The 17683-nt window shown below is 34.9% G+C and overlaps 1 long non-coding RNA gene across 1 annotated transcript in view; it reads left to right on the top strand.

Annotated features, from left to right (window-relative positions):
• LOC129143673 (uncharacterized) overlaps window positions 1–17683 on the top strand; it is a 40809-nt gene that overhangs the window by 22532 nt on the left and 594 nt on the right. The window lies entirely within an intron of this gene.

Here is a 17683-nt window from a genome sequence, read left to right as displayed (position 1 = left end):
ACTGTAAATTCCATGGATTTTTATTTTGCTAAAAAGTTTGTACTTATACATGTTACCATATGCCATCTCTTAAATATGTAAATACAAGATTTGTGCATCATTTTAGAGTATTTAATTTTGGTAATGCTGTAGATTCATCTAGAATTTGATAAAAAGCCATGACTAATCTTCCTAGAAATTTACATTTAAGACTCACTTTAGCATATGCTATCTAAGGATTCATAGTTACTCTGCAGGCTGTTTTAAAGACCCCTGCATTTCAAGAATCCTGTATTTTAAAAATCTTTTTTTCTAAAAAATATTTTGATGGCAATGGCCCTCCTTTTGATAAGAGGTAAGGCCCCTGACGGAGGCAATAATAGTAGATCCTCCTAGAGCTAGACCTCAGGGAATTACTTTCTGTTAGCTCTGCAGTGAGAGAAACACTATAGCAATGCAAACTGTAGAAAGGGAGCCATGAATATGCAGAGTATGCTTCAGAGGAAGGTTACTTCTAAAGTCCTTCAGTTAATTGGGTGTTAACTGAGAGAGATATTTTAGTGACTTCTATGGAATATAATTAACAATAAGAGAAATATTCTAAATCCAGGTCTGAGAGAAAGGAAAAAAGCAATCTGGAAGGAAAAATGAAAAAGATGATATTTTCAAATTAATTTAAAAGAACTCTGAAAAAAATGCTGATTTTATCAGAAAGAGAAAAATGTCTCAAGCCCACTGTAGTTAATAAAACAAAAACTATGTCTAAGTGTAACTGAAAACATCCGCATGCATGCTCTTTCTAAGACTGAGGGAGATGATACTTCCATGGTATTTGGGAAGAAATCTACTGTTCTGCAGAGCTGGTTTTTGGCTAGAGACACATAATAGAAAAGAATATATTTAGCCTTGCCTAGTTAATAAACCATTAATGGAAAAGAGCAGCAAAGAACTTAACTGACCTTCTGGACCTTGTCAGAATCCTGTCAAGAAAGGTGACAGTAAAAGAGTGACAGAGAGTCAATGACTAAGTGACAAGGGTTGGCAAGATTGATTTTAATGAAATGTATCTTTGAGAAGCCGATTTAGAGAACAGATGTGCTTAGAGTTAGATAACACTTTAAATTCTATTTTTTGATATGCTCTTCTAAAGTTGCCAGTATTCTGGTGTCCAAGTTTTTGCCAAGTTAGCAAGGAAAAGGAAAGGGTGACATATTGATGTAGATGTTTGTCTGTGTTGTTGGGGGGGATGCTTTTCTATGCATCCCTCTCTCCATCACTCTGCTTCTTGTGCCTTCGAAACACTTAGCCTTTGTGTTTTTTATTAGCTTATTACATTTCATCCTAGCCACACTCACCAATATGACACATGATAAATATTCTAAGCATATCTCTATTTTGGTGTTGAACATTTCTACATAGAGATATCCTCTAAGTTTATATAAGTATGCATGTAATATTTAATTATATTATTGTATTAGTTTATTTATATTGTATTATTCTCATTTTAAATATTTTGTTATTTTATTATAAAAATAAGTATACACATATAATACACAATGTAATATATCATATATTATTTCTAAAAAATACAAAGGATTTGACAAAAATTATATTACAGTGAAGCTCAGTTATCTGGAATTCAAAATTTTAGCACTGAAAATGAACACTTAATCAAAAGTCAAGGAATAAATAAAAATATGTAGAGTCACTAGGATAGCCTTCTCAAAAATAGATGTAGTCAATTTATTACCTTTATGAAGGTCTCTATGACGTTCTTTTAGTTCTTATTGACTCTTACTTTTAACCACTTCTAACCTTTGGATTCTTAACAATTCTTTTAAAATGTCAACTTAGATATTAATCTTAGATCCCAACCTATTTTTGTATAATAAGCATGTATTACTCCATTTTCACACTGCTCATAAAGACATATCTGAAACTGGACAATTTACAAAAGAAAGAGGTTTAATTGGACTTACATTTTTATGTTGCTGGGGAAGCCTCACAATCATAGTGGAAGGCAAAGAGGAGTAAGTCATGTCTTACATGGATGGCAGCAGGCAAAGGAAGAGAGAGCTTGTGCAGGGGAACTACTCTTTATAGAACTATCAGATCTTGTGACTCACCATCACAGAAACAGGAGGGGAGAAATCTGCTCTCAAATTAAATTATCTCCCACCAGGTCCCTCCTACAACACGTGGGAATTCAAGATGAGATTTTGGTGGGAACACAGCCAAACCATATCATTCCACCTCAGCCCCTCCCAAATCTCATGTCTTCACATTTCAAAACCAATCATGCCTTCCTAACAGTCCCACAAAGTCTTAACTCATTTCAGCATTAATTCAAAAGTCCACAGCCCAAAGTTTCATCCGAGACAAGGAAAGTCCATTCTACATATGGACTTTCATATGTAAAATCAAAAGCAAGTTAGTTACTTCATAGATACAATGGGGTTACAGGCATTGGGTAAATACAGCCATTCCAAATGGGAGAAATTGACCAAAACAAAGGGGCTACAAGACCCATTCAAGTGCAAAATCCAGTGGGGCAGTCAAATCTTAAAGCTGCAAAATGATCTCCTTTGACTCCATGTCTTACATCCAGGTCACACTGATGCAGGAGGTGGGTTCCCAGGGTCTTAGGCAGCTCCACCCCTGTGGCTTTTCAGGGTACAGCTTCCTTCCTGGCTGCTTTCATGGGCTGGCATTGAGTGGCTGGCTTTTTCAGGTACACTGTGCAAGCCATCAGTGGATCTACCATTCTGGGGTCTGGAGGACAGTGGTCCACTTCTCAAAGCTCCACTAGGTGGTGCCCCAGTAGGGACTTAATGAGGGTTCTGACCCCACATTTCCCTTCCATACTGCCCTAGCATAGGTTTTCCATGAGAGCCCTGCCCCCGCAGCAAACTTCTGCCTGGACATCCAAGCATTTCCATACATCCTTTGAAATCTAGGTGGAGGTTCCTAAAGCCCAATTCTTGACTTCTGTACACTGGCAGGCTCAACATGTGGAAGCTGCCAAGGCTTGTGGCTTGCACCTTCTGCCATAGCCAGAACTCTATGTTGGCCCATTTATCTGCAGATGGAGTGGCTGGGATGCAGGGCACCAAGTCCCTAGGCTGCACACTAAACGGCGACCCTGGGCCAGCTCAGGAAACCACTTTTTCCTCCTAGGCCTCTGGGCCTGTGATGGGAGGGGCTGACATGAAGACCTCTGGCGTTCCCTGGAGACATTTTCCCTATTGTCTTGGGGATTAGCATTTGGTTCCTCATCATTTATGCAAATACATGCAGCTGGCTTGGATTTCTCCTTGGAAAATGGGATTTTCTTTTCTATCACATTATCAGGCTACAAATTAACTGAACGTTTATGCTCTGCTTCCCTTATAAAACTGAATGCCTTTAAAAGCACCCAAGTCATATCTTGAATGCTTTGCTGCTTAGAAATTTCTTCCACCAGATACCCTAAATCATCTCTCTCAAGTTCAAAGTTCCACAAATCTCTAGGGCAGGGGCAAAATGCTTCCAGTCTCTTTGCTAAAGCATAGCAAGAGTCACCTTTATTCCAGTATCCAACAAGTTCTTCATCTCCATCTGAGATGAGCAGCATTTGGTCAAAGCTATTTGACAAGTCTCTAGGAAGTTCCAAACTTTCCCACATCTTCTTGTCTTCTTCTGAGCCCCCCAAACTGTTCCAACTTCTGCCTGTTACCCAGTTCCAAAATCACTTCCACAACTTTTGGGTATCTTTACAGCAGTACCCTACTCTCTCCTGGCACCAATTTACTGTATTAATTTGTTCTCATGCTGCTAATAAAAACACACCTGAGACTGGGTAATTTATAAAGGAAAGAGGTTTAATGGACTCAGTTCTACGTGGCTGGGAGGCCTCAAAATCATGATGAAAGGCAAAAAAGAAGCAAAGGCATGTCTTACACGGTGGCAGGAAAGGCAGCTTGTAAGGCAGGGGAACTCCCATTTATAAAACTATCACATCTCGCCTTTATAAAACTCCCATTTATAAAAGATGTTCTTTGAAACCAATGAGAACAAAGACACAACATACCAGAATCTCTGGGACACATTCAAAGCAGTGTGTAGAGGGAAATTTATAGCACTAAGTGCCCACAAGAGAAAGCAGGAAAGATCTAAAATTGACACCCTAACATCACAATTAAAAGATCTAGAGAAGCAAGAGCAAACACATTCAAAAGCTAGCAGAAGGCAAGAAATAACTAAGATCACAGCAGAACTGAAGGAAATAGAGACACAAAAAACCCTTCAAAAAATCAATGAATCCAGGAGCTGGTTTTTTTGAAAAGATCAACAAAATTGATAGACCATTAGTAAGACTAATAAAGAAGAAAAGAGAGAAGAATCAAATGTACACAATAAAAATGATAAAGGGGATATCACCATCGATCCCACAGAAATACACACTACCATCAGAGAATACTATAAACACCTCTACACAAATAAACTAGAAAATCTAGAAGAAATGGATAAATTCCTTGACACATACACCCTCCCAAGACTAAACCAGGAAGAAGTTGAATCTCTGAATAGACCAATAACAGGCTCTGAAATTGAGGCAATAATTAATAGCTTACCAACCAAAAAAAGTTCAGAACCAGATGGATTCACAGGCAAATTCTACCAGAGGTACAAGGAGGAGCTGGTACCATTTCTTCTGAAACTATTCCAATCAATAGAAAAAGAGGGAATCCTCCCTAACTCATTTTATGAGGCCAGCATCATCCTGATACCAAAGCCTGGCAGAGGCACAACCAAAAAAGAGAAGTTTATACCAATATCCTTCATGAACATTGATGCAAAAATCTTCAATAAAATACTGGCAAAGAGAATCCAGCAGCACATCAAAAAGCTTATCCACCATGATCAAGTGGGCTTCATCCCTGGGATGCAAGGTTGGTTCAACGTGCAAAAATCAATAAACGTAATCCAGCATATAAACAGAACCAAAGACAAAAACCACATGATTATCTGAATAGATGCAGAAAAGGCCTTTGATAAAATTCAACAGCCCTTCATGCTAAAAACTCTCAATAAATTAGGTATTGATAGGACATATCTCAAAATAATAAGAGCTATCTAAGACAAAGCCACAGCCAATATCATACTAAGTGGACAAAAACTGGAAGCATTCTCTTTGAAAACGGGCACAAGACAGGGATGCCCTCTCTCACCACTCCTATTCAACATAGTGTTGGAAGTTCTGGCCAGGGCAATCAGGCAGGAGAAGGAAATAAAGGGCATTCAATTAGGAAAAGAGGAAGTCAAATTGTCCCTGTTTGCAGATGACATGATTGTATATCTAGAAAACCCCATCGTCTCAGCCCAATATCTCCTTAAGCTGATAGGCAACTTCAGCAAAGTCTCAGGATACAAAATCAATGAGCAAAAATCACAAGCATTCTTATACACCAATAACAGACAAACAGAGAGCCAAATCATGAGTGAACTCCCATTCACAATTGCTTCAAAGAGAATAAAAATACCTAGGAATCCAACTTGCAAGGGACATGAAGGACATCTTCAAGGAGAACTACAAACCACTGCTCAATGAAATAAAAGAGGATACAAACAAATAGAAGAACATTCCATGCTCATGGGTAAGAAGAATCAATATCATGAAACTGGCCATACTGCCCAAGGTAATTTATAGATTCAATGCCATCCCCATCAAGCTACCAATGACTTTCTTCACAGAATTGGAAAAAACTACTTTAAAGTTCATATGGAACCAAAAAAGAGCCTGCATCACCAAGTCAATCCTAAGCCAAAAGAACAAAGCTGGAGGCATCACGCTACCTGACTTCAAACTATACTACAAGGCTACAGTAACCAAAACAGCATGGTACTGGTACCAAAACAGAGATATAGACCAATGGAACAGAACAGAGCCCTCAGAAATAATGCCGCATATCTACAACTATCTGATCTTTGACAAACCTGACAAAAACAAGCAATGGGGAAAGGATTCCCTATTTAATAAATGGTGCTGGGAAAACTGGCTAGCCATACGTAGAAATCTGAAACTGGATCCGTTTCTTACACCTTATACAAAAATTAATTCAAGATGGATTAAAGACTTAAATGTTAGACCTAAAACCATAAAAACCCTAGAGGAAAACCTAGGCAATACCATTCAGGACATAGGCATGGGCAAGGACTTCATGTCTAAAACACCAAAAGCAATGGCAACAAAAGCCAAAATTGACAAATGGGATCTAATTAAACTAAAGAGCTTCTTCACAGCAAAAGAAACTACCATCAGAGTGAATAGGCAACCTACAGAATGGGAGAAAATTTTTGCAATCTACTCATCTGACAAAGGGCTACTATCCAGAATCTACAATGAACTCAAACAAATTTACAAAAAAAAAACACAAACAAACAACCCCATGAAAAAGTGGGCAAAGGATATGAACAGACACTTCTCAAAAGAAGACATTTATGCAGCCAAAAAACACATGAAAAAATGCTCATCATCGCTGGCCATCAGAGAAATGCAAATCAAAACCACAGTGAGATACTGTCTCACACCAGTTAGAATGGCCATCATTAAAAAGTCAGGAAACAACAGGTGCTGGAGAGGATGTGGAGAAATAGGAACACTTTTGCAGTGTTGGTGGGACCGTAAACTAGTTCAACCATTGTGGAAGTCAGTGTGGAAATTCCTCAGGAATCTAGAACTAGAAATACCATTTGACCCAGCCATCCCATTACTGGGTATATACCCAAAGGATTATAAATCATGCTGCTATAAAGACACATGCACACATATGTTTATTGCGGCACTATTCACAATAGCAAAGACTTGGAACCAAGCCAAATGTCCAACAGTGATATACTGGATTAAGAAAATGTGGCATATATACACCATGGAATACTATGCAGCCATAAAAAAGGATGAGTTCATGCCCTTTGTAGGGACATGGATGAAGCTGGAAACCATCATTCTCAGAAAACTGTCGCAGGGACAAAAAACCAAACACCGCATGTTCTCACTCATAGGAAAGAATTGAACAATGAGAACATATGGACACAGGAAGGGGAACATGACACACTGGGGCTTGTTGTTGGGTGGGGATAGCGGGGAGGGATAGGATTAGGAGATATACCTAATGTTAAATGACAAGTTAATGGGTGCAGCACACCAACATGGCACATGTATACATATGTAACTAACCTGCACGTGTACCCTAAAAGTTAAAATATAATAATAAAAAAAGCACACCAACATGGCACATGTATACATATGTATCTAACCTGCACATGTACCCTAAAAGTTAAAGTATAATAATAAAAAAAAAGAAAAGCTTTCATGTAGTTATCATACACAATTTTGGATAAGTTTTAGCTGCAGAAAGTGTAAAGTTATAATTTCTAGTAAAAATCTAAAGAACTTACATTTGTTTGACTAATAATAAAATCAATGAAAAGGAACAAAGCTGTCCTCTTTTATTTTTAATATAAATAAGTATCTAATCAAAATAGGAACCTGAGAAAAAGAGGTTCTATGGGCGAGCAAAAATTTCCTCAGAAAATGATTTGGATTTTCTCAGAAACAGAAATTGATAGATGACTCTATTTAAATAAAGTCTATTAATTTAGAAATGAAATAATATGATGCAAGATCCCAAATTTCAGCACTTGCTTTATAAAGATTCAGCTTGAACAACTCAGAGAACAGGTGGTACCAACAACCTATCAAAAGGAAAAATAATAATAACATATTTATTCCTATTACATCCAAATTATATATTCATAGAAATATAATTTTAAGCATTACAATATTCTGATAAAATCTCACAAAAGGGGGAAAAAGACTAGATTCATCCCTGGTTAATTAAATAATTTGACCTTCTGAAATTGCTGCCTATAACTTAATCAAATGCTAACACGTTTCAGTTATGACCATTTTGGTTTTATAGGTGTTGAACTCAAAACATTCTCATGTTTTTCCAACAGTTATCTCATACCAAACCACATTACCATGCTCAATACCATTTTGAATTTTTTTCTGGTTTTGTTTTTATTTCAGCCATCCTTTGCTGCTCCTTGTTGTACTCCTTATTCTTGTATTCTGATCATCTGCACAAATGCTGACTTTGTTTAAATGACATGCACATCAGCTCACCTCTACCACCATTGTAACCATCAAATAAGATATTTTTAAGGGAAGCTTATTAGTTATCTATTGCCACATATGAACATGCGCAAACTTAGTGTATTAGTAAGTACTTAGTGTACTTAGTGTATGCTGCTGATAAAGACATACCTGAGACTGGGCAATTTACAAAGGAAAAAGTTTTAATGGAGAACTCACAGTTCCTTGTGGCTGGGGATGGCTCACAATCATGGCAGAAGGGGAAAGGTATGTCTTACATGGCAGCAGACAAGGGAAGAGAGCTTGTGCAGGGAAACTCCCCCTTATATAATCATCAGATCTCATAAGACTTATTCACTATCACGAGAACAGCACAGGAAAGATCTGCCCCCGTGATTTGATTACCTCACACCAGGTCCCTCCCACAACAGGTGGGAATTCAATATGAGATTTGCTGGGCACACAGCCAAACCATATCAGTGAGCAACAATAAACATTCTATTATGTTCAAAGGAATTCTGTGAGGCCATAGTGGGGATGGTTTTTCTCTGCTACACAAACTCAGGAGACTAGGTGGGATGGGAGTGGGAGAGGAAAGGGATGACTTAAATATCTGAGGGCAAGGGTCAGATGTATGATGCTTTTCACATGTCTGGCGTTGGACTTGAGTGTCCCAGAGAACCTGCACTTGGGTCAATCTCAGCACAGTAGACTCAGAGTGCTTTGATGTTTTATGTGGTAGCTCAGGGTTCCAAGAGTTGGTAGTCCAGCAAGCAGGGTGGAAACTGCATGGCATCAGTGACCGGCTCTTGGGGTCCCTGCAGGTGCATTCAGTAATTACAAGCAAAGTCATTTAGACCAGGGAGAAGATGTAAAGAGTGTCAAAAATCTATGATCATCTTTACAACTGTCACAGAATGTAATAAGCTAAGGAGGTGCCAGGAAAAAAAATTGTGAATAAAATTAAAGAGCTAGGAAAATAGGTAAAATGGTCACAGTGGTTTAGATTGTCTTTCAAATAAGTAGAAAGTTTTTTCTAAATGTGCTGTTTCACATTTAAAAAATAACAACTCTGGAGTCCTAAAATTGTCACTCAAAATAACGTGCTGCATATATTTAAAAAATGTATTTTATAAAATATTTTCAATATATATGTAAGTATATATAGTGATAAAGTAAAAAACCATGTTCACAATATTCAGCCTTTTGAAATCTTAACATATTTTTTGTGTTGTTTTCAGAGACTTTTTAAAAAAACACTACAATAGAGTAGATAGAGCCAAAGCACTCTGCACAATGCCTCTTGATCCCATTTGTCTTCTTACCTCCCATTAACAACTACAATTAATTTGGAGTCCATTATTACATATTTTAAAATTGTGTTATTACACATATATACATCTATAGAAAGGAAATAGTAATTAATGTTTCGTAATTTTTATTGATACAGAATAGTTGTAAATATTCTTGGCATACATATAATATTTCAATACATGTGTACAATGTGTAAAACCAGAGTAATTTGCATATTCACCACTTCAAACATTTATTATTTATTTGTATTAGAAAATTCCCAATCTTCTCTTCTACCTACTTTAAAATATGTAATAAGTTATTGTTAACTCCAGTCATCCTAAAGTGCTATTGAACACTAGAATTCATACTTTCTACTTAAACTGTATTTTAATACTCATTAACTATCTTCTTTTCACACAACCCCAACCTCACCCTTCCCTGCCTTTGATCACCATCACTCTACTTATTACTTCCATAAGATCAAATATTTTAGATTCCAAATATGAGTGAGAATATGTGATATTTTATTTTTCTCTGCCTGGTTTATTTCACTTAACTCAATGTCCTCCAGTTCCATCCATGTTGCTGCAAATGTTAGGATTTCATTCTTTCTTATGGCTAAAGAATATTCCATTGCAAACATATACCATATTTTTAATCCATTCATTTGTTGGTAAACATTTAGGTTAATTCTATATCTTGAATATTGTGAATATTGTGCAATAAATGTGGATGTGCGGATATCTCTTTTATATACTGATTTCCTTCCTTTTGGATATATACTCAGTAGTGAGATTGTGGGAACATATGGCAACTCTATTTTGAGTTTTTTGAGCTGCCTCAATAGTGTTTTCCATAGTTTCTATGCTGATTCACATTTCCACCAGTAGTACAAGCATTCCCCTTTCTCCACATTCTCACCAGCATCTATTATTTTCCATCTTTTTGATAACAGCTATTTTAACTGAGACTAGATGGTATGTCAGTGTGGTTTTGAATTGCAGTTTGTTAATGATTAGGGATGTTAAACATGTTTATACAACTGTTGGCCATTTGTATGTTTTCTTTTGAGAAATGTTTATTCACATATTTTGCCCATTTTTAAATCAGATTTTTTTTTGCTATTGTTTGGCTTATGTATATATTTTAGTTATTAATCCCTTGTCCTTGTTTGCAGATGACATAATCTTATATTTAAGAACACACGAAGCTTCTACCAAAAAGCTCTTATAACTGATAAATGAATTCAATAAATTTCCAGGATACAGAATCGATATATACAAATAAGTAGCATTTCTATATGGCAACAATGAACAATCTGAAATAGAAATCAAGAAAGCAATTCCGTTCACATAACTTCAAAAAATACCTAAGAATAAATTTACCCAAAGAAGTGAAGATTTCTACAATTAAAACTATAAAACATTGATGCAAGATATTAAAGAGGACACAAAATAAGTGAAAAGATAGTCCATGTTCATGGTTTGGGAAAATTAATGTTGTTAAAAATGTTAATCCTACCCAAATGGATCTGAAGATTTAATGCAATTCCTCTCAAAATACCAATGATATTCTTCACGAAAGTAGAATAAACAATCCTAAAATTCTCTTGGAGTCACAAAAGACCTTAAATAGCCAAAACAATCTTGAACACAAAGATAAAGCTGGAAGCATCACACTACCTGACTTCAAAATATACTATAAAACTCTGATAACCAAAACGCCATGGAACTAGCATAAAACAGATACATAGACCAATGCAACAAAACAGGGAACCCAGAAATAAATCCCGCATTTACAACCAACACATTTTCAACAAAGACACCAAGAACACACATTGAAGAAAGGGCAGTTTTTTCAATAAATTGTGCTGTTCATATACAGAGCAAATAAACTAGATTCCTCTATCTCATCATATACAAAAATTAAAGCCAAAATGTATTAAAGACTTAAATGTAAGACCTGAAGCTAGAAAACTACAAGAAGAAAACTTTGGGGAAATGCTTTAGAACATTTGTCCAGGCAAAGCCATTGAAGTAAGAGCTGAAAAGCACAGGCAACATAAGCAAAAATTGACCAATGGATTATATCAAGGAAAAACACAACAAAGGAAACAATCAACCAAGTGAAGAGACAACCTACAGAATGGGAGAAAAATATTTACCGGATGGTTTTTGGAACTTCACATTCACAGAATAATGTTGAACACTTACTTGGTACCAAAACACTGTTCTAAACAGTTTGCATTTTAATTTAGGTAAATATTACCGTCCTATAAATAAAAAATATTTCCACACACAGACTACCATTATACAGATGATAAAAACAAGTTAAGCAGAGACATTTGCAATGGATTGTAAAGGTCTGAGATGTCACCCCACTTGCAAGCTCACTAGTTAGTCTACCAAAGATTCACCTGTAGAAGACATAAGACTTCTAGGTTAGACAAAGGACCACTTATTTCTTATAGCAATAACAGTAGCCATAGTATCAGCATTTATTGCAGTGACTCCCCAAAACCCAATTCCCATGAGAAGGGTCATGTAATGTCAGCATGTGCAGTGGGCTGCATGATAGAAGAGGAACATTGAGCTTCAAGAACCTTTAATAATAGGCTAAAAGTGTGCCTGCCCTGCCCTTTGTTCCAGAGGGAGACATTGTATCTTCAAAGACTGTTTACTAAATATCCTCAAAAATTCTGAATGAAGAGTACTTAGTGCTCTACTCACAGGACATGCAGAAATACAGGAGACACATAGAGCACTGTCTCATAGCAAGATAAGTAGCTTGCTCAAAGCATATAAAGCTAAGGGGTATAACAGTTTTGAAACAGAAAAGGACTAATTCTAGAACACATGCTTTTAAATATATACTATATTATTCAAACTTCTCATGGGGAAGTAAGAATTTCTCTTGTTTCTCATAATACTGGCCAAGATGGCCAGGTCTTTTTTCTGATAGGTGTGAAATGATACCTGATTAGTAAAATTAGTAATAAATTTCAGCATAATACATTTATTGACTATTTGTTTTTCTTTACTGTTAACTAATTATAATATTTGCAATGTATGATTTACCTTTTGTTTTTTTCTTAATCGACGCAGAAGTTTTTTCAAGTTCTCAATTGCAAACCTAATTTTTGTGATTTTTGGAAATATGTCTTCCTGTCTGTAGCTTGTCCTTTATTTATAAACACAAATATATGTAAATTATGTCATTATAAGCAAAGTAATCAATATTTTAATAATTTGTGCTTGCTTTTTAAATAAAAAATCATTTTAAAGAAATATTTTGTTTTCTCAAATCAACAATTCCATTTTTTTAGATATTTCTTCTAAATATTTTAAAGTATTGCTTTTCAAATTTAGGTCTCTAGTTCTCAATGTTCTGGTACGGTATACATCAAGATGCCTAAATGCTTACTTTAAAATAATTATAAATTTTAAATAACGTTAGTGAAAAATTTCTGTTAGCAGATATCAGTTATGACTCAAAAAAAAAAAGAAAAAAAAAGAAGAAAAAGGAACTATAGAATAACCTGTTAGCTCAAGGAGAGAATCTAAATCCTTTTACATGTGTTTGTGAGCTCTTTAAGACTTACATCCCAGGAGAGTAAAAAGCCGGATTACATAATAAGAAGTAGCCAGAAAGCTAGATAAAAATAAATAGCTATAACATAGGGTCATGCGACTTTGGCAACTTTTTAAAACAACAAAAAAAGAAGCCAAATCATTCTAAAATACATTCAAACTCAAAATAATGTGTGAGTTATCATGTGATATAGAGTATAAATATCACAGTTTTCTGTACTCATTCCATTTGATCTTTTCATCAAAAGAAATTAATAATTAACAATTATGTGCCTAAAAATCATAATTTAAGTCAAATAAGTTCATGCTTTATACTATTTTCTAAGAGTAAGGTATTCATCTATCACCAAATCTTTTCGATTGTTTTTCTTTATAAATTTATCAGCCAGAAAATACAATGTTGCATATACTAACCATTTTATTTGCATTTCATAAATGCAAACTATTCTTTTTATTCTTATGAGGTAATTATCTACATTGAATTCCAGTGGTTATAAAACAGCAAATATTAATTATGGATAGATTTGGCCATATGTGACATACTTTTATCCCTGCAAATTTTTTTCTCATATAATGTTAACTGTAGTTTTTATTTTTCAGAAGGAAAGAAATAATGACCATAATATTAAAATTACCCACAATTATTTTATAATATTTTAGGAGCTTCATCTTTTCAATTTAAGAATAGTATTAACAGTATAAAGCCCTATTATTTTAAATCTATAAAAATGGACAAATAACAGTTTACATTTACCTAGTGGGAATAAAGTAATTTTAGTATTTATTTCATGTTTATATATATTTTTTTATTTTATATAAGCATGTATATTATTTCAATATAAATGTATATCAGTACATTATATAAATATACAAATTATAATGATTGCATATAAACACTATACAAAACTATAAAATTGGTAATATTAGTAGGAAAAATGTATTTGGACTGAGAAATAGATGTTGATTATGATTTATCATCTGTCATATATTTCCACATATTCCGTTTACTTTATTGCATAACAGGAAGGTTATAAAACACATGCTGTTTAAATTTATTGGTGAAAATAAAAGATCCTGTAAAAAAAGTTAAAATTTGAATATAAGAAATAAAGGAACATTTAAATAATGTAGGGATATAATATACAATGTTAATATGATGTAACATGGAAAAAATGACAATTGCCTCAAGTTTATCTACAAATTCAATACATCTCAATCACAATTTCAGCTGGAATGTGTATTGCTCATTGAAAAATACATGTAAAAAGACAAAAAAATTCAATAGAGAGCTAATCCAGCTTAAATAAAGGAGAATTACAGAGACAAATTCTTTATACCAGATAATTAGCCATAATGCCAAGTCCAAGTAATGGAGATAGTGTGGAATCGCCTCTTGAGGAAACAAATGGAATAAAACATAGAGTTCTGATATGTAGTTGACATATTTGAAATTATAGTAACAATGATAAAAAAAAGCAATGGAAATCACAGATTGCTTGGTAGATTGATATTGGGAGAATTAGCATACTAAAGGCAATTATTCTTTAATATAAATACATAGAAAAGTGGGCTTTACGTGCATTAAAATGTATAAAATTTTTCTAGAAATAAAAATGGTAAAAGAACCAGATTTAGGAGTAGGATAGATTTATTCAAAAAGGTCTCAAATGCACAAAATCCAGGAACATAAAAAGAAGGATTTGACTATAGCAAAATTAGAGCCTTTTCTATTCAATCACAAAGTGAAAAAAATAGATAAAATAAAAGAAAATATTTCCAAGTTATGAGATTAATTCTACAAAATAGATAGTTGGTATTAATATGTACCAAAAACTTCTCAAAATATAGAAGATAATTATAGAAAATTCAGTATAAATTAGGATCAAAGAAGATGAACAGCAATTTCACGGAAGTATCAACATGAAAGTAAAGAAATGCTGAATCTCCCCAACATCATTAAATATTGTGTTGTTAAATGAGAAAATTAAACATCAAAAAAGTATTTTATTTCTATATAGTAGAAAAGTAATATTACCTATTAGTGTTGGCAATAATATGAGTAGTCAAGAATTCCTGTGTAGTAATTGAGGGTGTACATTGATGCAGCTATTCTGCAAGACAATCTGGAAGATTATACTGAAACTGAGTATACGTGCATCCTAAGATTTGGAGGTACGTATTATGAGTATACAACCCCCCAAAATTCTCAGTAGTACTGGGATGGAAACTGTGCTGCTAGAATTTACCTCAACAGGTGTAGATTTTTTGGCCAGTGATGCTTTACTGAGTTTCCTTCATGGCATTGACCCTTACTCAAGGCATGAAACATATTGCTTAATAGCATTGCTTTGTAACTGTGAGTCTGAGAAGATCTGGGGTAATTTGTAGCAGTTTGCCAGCATTATTATTGATAGTAGTGAGACTTAATGACTTGGATGTGGTCTCAGCAGTGAATGCTGCCCTGCCCCTCCCTGCACCCTACTTTCCCCCAGAGTTCTATGGTTGAAGCTGGTTAGATAGAGTTCCTATTCATGTTTATTGGTGAGATTATAATATAATAGTTTATATTTTTGTTTGTTTTAAAGAAGATTTTATGAATAATATTCCATGAATTTGTATGACTTGCACACTATGTCTCTTGCCAAGAACTTTGTAGAATTTATACCACTGTCTTCTCCCATTGAATGTTGCTATAGAGATGTAACTTTCCTACAAGTAATGTGAGTTTTGGCCCTGATGCCCCCATAGAATTTTTTTTTCAGTTTCAAGGAAGTATCCTTGCCAACAGAGTTCTTTAATATCCAGAAAGATAAATAAAATACCCAACAATGTTGAATGTGCCTGGTCAACTCCTTATAAGACTTATTATGAGGAACGTTGTCCTCTATAACCTTTAATACACATTCCAACCTTTTCTTCAGGAAACTTCAATTTTATTTACTTTGAATCTCCTTTTTCTTCCATATCTATTACTTTTCCCCCGTTTACTTTGCTTGATTTTCTCGTATGTATACTAAATGTCCCTGTTTTTAGCATTGTCCATTCTTTAGTCAGATTCTAAAGTGACATTATAACTCTTATATTTCCACTTATTCGGACATATTCCAGCTGGCATTTCATCTGTTTCCATGCCTTATCACCTCTTCCTTTATTCCACGTCACCAGGAATGATGTCTCCTTTAAGCCCCAGAAAACATAAGGGTCCATTTTGATTGGCTGGTGCCCATTCTGATTAGTCAGTGTTCCTGTAAAACTCCATTGTTAACCCTTGGCCATCCTTCTCATCTGCATTGTTATAAAATTATTATCATGCATGCTTTTTATCTCTGTTTTAGTTGTCTTGTTCATTTTGTTTTTGAATCTTTACATATCTTTCCTTAAGTCCCCTGCTAATTTTGTGGTTGTTGCTCTTTTTCTCTTTTTTTTTTTTTTTTTGTAATTAAAGTTTTATTGGAACACAGCATAATTAGTCCTTTAAAACTGTCTATGGCTGCTTTATTTTTTAATTTAATTTCTGGTGTACATGTGCCGGATGTGGAGGTTTGTTACATAGGTAAATGTGTGCCATGGTGGTTTGGTGCACATATCAACCCACCACCTAGGTATTAAGCCCAGCATGCATTAGCTATTTATTTTTCCTGATGCTCTCCCTCCCCCAACCCCCAACCCAGACAGACCCTAGTGTGTGTTGCTCCTCTCCCTGGATCCATGTGTTATCACTGTTCGGCTCCCACTTATAAGTGAGAACATGCGGTGTTTGGTTTTCTCTTCCTGTGTTAGTTTGCTGAGGATAATGGTTTCCAGTTCCATCCACATCCCTGCAAAGGACATTATCTCATTCCTTTTTCATTTTTTAATGCAGTTTTTTTGTTCTTTTTAAGCCATTTTCTCAATGAAAGTATGGACAGAGGGTACAAGAGAGTGATTTGAGTCAGCAAGCTGCTCAGATTTCAGCCTCTTTCCTTTGAACACATGCTAACTCTCATTCAGTGTCATGTGTGGGTCACTGTATCAGGCCACTTGTAAGTTGACCTGGTGAGCAATGAGATCCTTTACATCAAAGTCCTACATATCATAATCTAGTATTTACTCTCACTTAGATGACAAAAACTCATTAGCATAGCTTTTACCTTGTCAAGTTGATAAGGAAGTGTGTTTCCTTCTTCTATCAATCCTTCCCTTCTTTCTGTGATAGGCAGTTGTTACCTGAGAAACTCAAACAATATATTTACTTACCACGGAAGATGGAAAGATAATTTCGATCTGTCCACATTGCTTATTATTTATCATATTATATTTAATTTTGTTTTTAATGCCAAGAAGCATTTTCTGTGTAGGAGGAGTAATGTTTCTGTTAGTGATATCTGTTTTTACTACCTGTTTAGCATGATATTCCCTTCTCCTGAAGGTGTTATGAGTTGAATTGTGTCCACCAAAAAAATATGTTGAAGTCCTAAGCCATTGTACTTATGAAGGTGATCTTATTTGGAAATTGGGTCTTTGCAGGTGAATTCAAGTTAAGACGAGGTCATATTGAATTAGGATAGGCACAAATCCAATAGAAATGGTGCCCTTATAAGAAAAGGAGAAGAGACAGAGTGAGACACACTGAAGGGACACCATGTGACAACAGAGACAGAAATTAGAGTGATGCATCTACAAAACAGGAATGCCAAGGACT

The sequence above is a fragment of the Pan troglodytes genome, chromosome 2 (genome assembly GCF_028858775.2).
Source record: "Pan troglodytes isolate AG18354 chromosome 2, NHGRI_mPanTro3-v2.0_pri, whole genome shotgun sequence".
NCBI lineage: Eukaryota > Metazoa > Chordata > Mammalia > Primates > Hominidae > Pan > Pan troglodytes.
This window is presented reverse-complemented; position numbering and strand designations above follow the sequence as displayed.